General features: G+C 39.3%; 1 protein-coding gene across 1 annotated transcript in view; it reads left to right on the forward strand.

Annotated features, from left to right (window-relative positions):
- LOC102869871 (interleukin-1 beta-like) overlaps window positions 1-2,450 on the forward strand; it is a 9,391-nt gene that overhangs the window by 3,311 nt on the left and 3,630 nt on the right. The window lies entirely within an intron of this gene.

The raw sequence follows: 2,450 nt of genomic DNA on the forward strand, positions 1-2,450 counted from the left end.
GGTCAAAGGTGATGCATCCTGTAAAATTGCTATGTAGATAGGTTTTTCTTGGCCCGAGGGCCGCAGTTTATGTATAAGTTTATATATAGGTTATAAATAAGGAAAGTCAAGCAAAACCAAGAGAACAAGACAAAAAGTAAAGATGTGGGAGCTCTAAAGGAACCATGAAAGAGGAGCAATGTGGTCGGTGGGGTAAGTTAAAGAGAATGTCAAGAAGGTAAGAGTCAGCCCAAATTGAATGAGAAGGTGGACTCCAGACAGAAGAGAGGGAAAGGGGAGAGGAGCTCCAGGGAGAAGATGAGCATACACAGTGACATATGAATGAAGGATGCAAAAAGCAAACTTCTAGCATTATAAACCCTACCTGAAACAAATTAAAATACATAAACGAGCCAGGGGAACAATATATTGTCAAATAATCCATTCAAAAGAATTTTCTCAAAACATTAGAAAACAATGACAAATATAAAAAACGGGTGGAGGAAAGAGAACAAAAGTATCTTGTTGAAGAGAAAAGTGAACTGGGGGGCGGGGGAAGAGGGAAAATGTGCAACAATGAATAATTGGAAATCTAAGTTTTCTGTAAACTTTCATTAAAATATCTATTAAAAATTGTTTAAAAATATTTTCATAAAATCCATTCAAAAGAATTTCTTCAAAACATCAGATGAGAATGTGCGGGGGTGGGGGATTTATCATGGGGTTGTACAATTTGATGAGTAGGAGGGTCAGGGAAATTGGAAAATTTAAAAAAAAAAGGAAAATACCACAACAAGATAAAAGTAAACAATCCAGTTGCAAAATGGCACAGGATATGAACAGACACTTCACCAAATAATTCAGATGACAAACAAACACATGAAGAAATGCTTAAAATCCCTAGCTGTGAGAGAGATGCAAACCAAAACAACTATGAAATATCATCTCACCCCAGTAAGAATAGCGAAATTTAACAGAGCAGCAAACAGCAGATGTTGGTAAGGTTGTGGAGGAATTGGAACCCTTATTCTCTGCTGGTAGGAGTGTAAAATGGTGCAACCATTATGGGAGGCGGTATGGCGCTTTCTCAAAAAGTTGGAAATAGAAATACTATTTGACCCAGCAATTCCACTACTGGGAATATATCGTAAAGAAACCAGAACTGCCACCCAAACAGATACACGCACACCCATGTTTATTGTTGCTTTGTTCACAATAGCAAAGGACTGGAAACAGCCCAAGTGCCCATCAAAAAACAAATAGAGAAGCTGTGGTATATTCACATAATGGAATATTATGCAGCACTGAAGAACAAGGAACTCATGAAATATTATACAAAATGGGTGACCATGTAGGACATTATATTGAATGAAATATCTCAGTCACAAAAAGACAAATTTTGTATAATGTCACTGTTAATGTCACAGGACTGATATTGGGGTTGGTGGGGGGAGAGGGCATAAATAAAATACAGGGCATTGAAACAGACAAGGAAGAGAACTGTATAAAAGTAACATATGATTAAGTATTATTGGCATGAAAAGAGTCCAGAAAAAGAGTTGCATAGTAAAGTGGTCGGGTCAGCGGGCAAGAGGGAACTGAACTGTATAACAATGAAAGAACTTTTTTTCCAAAGGGGGGGAAAAAAAAGCAAACCTGGGGTGGGGAGGGGAGACAGGGAGGAAAATGTGTAACAATGAATGAATGGAAATAAAAAAAGAAAAGAGATCTTTGACAACAACCAAAAAAGGGGGATGTTGATTGTGAAACAAAAAAAAGGGGGGGAACAATAACAACGCCCACCCCCCAAAAAAAACCCAAAACAAAAATTAAAAAACATGGACAAATGCCAAAAAGGAGTGGAAGGAAGAGAACAAAAACAAAAACAAACAAACAAAAAAATCCAGACCACAAAACAGGCAAAGAATATGAACAGGGTGAGCTCGGCTGGCCTAGGGGCAAGAATCTGCACTGCAATCCCAGAGGTGTGCGGTTCAAATCCACCAGATGCTCTGCTGGAGAAGGAGGGACAATCTCCTCCTGTACTAGTCAGATACGATTTGACAGTACACACACTCAAAATAAAATAATTTTAGGGGAGCTCTGGTGGCCTAGTGGCAAGGAGCTGCAACTACAATCCCAGAAGTGCACGGTTCGAATCCACCAGATGCTCTGCCGGGGAAGGAGGGGCAATCTCCTCCAGTACCAGTCAGATCTGATTTGACGGTACAAGCACACAAAAATTAAAAAAAAAAAAAAAGAAGATGAACAGGCTGCTCACAGAAAAGGAAATGCTATTACATCTTGGGCAGAGTGAGAGATGCTTAACATTTCTCATAAGAAAAGCAATTTTAAAGCATTTTGATATGTTGTTATTGTTGTTGTTATGTGCCGTCGAGTCGCCTGCGACTCATAGCGACCCTATGTACAACAGCCCTAAACTCCGCTCTGTCCTGTGCCAATCGCACTGT

The sequence above is a fragment of the Elephantulus edwardii genome, unplaced genomic scaffold (assembly GCF_000299155.1).
Source record: "Elephantulus edwardii isolate Elephantulus edwardi_28Jun2011 unplaced genomic scaffold, EleEdw1.0 scaffold00519, whole genome shotgun sequence".
Classification (NCBI taxonomy): domain Eukaryota; kingdom Metazoa; phylum Chordata; class Mammalia; order Macroscelidea; family Macroscelididae; genus Elephantulus; species Elephantulus edwardii.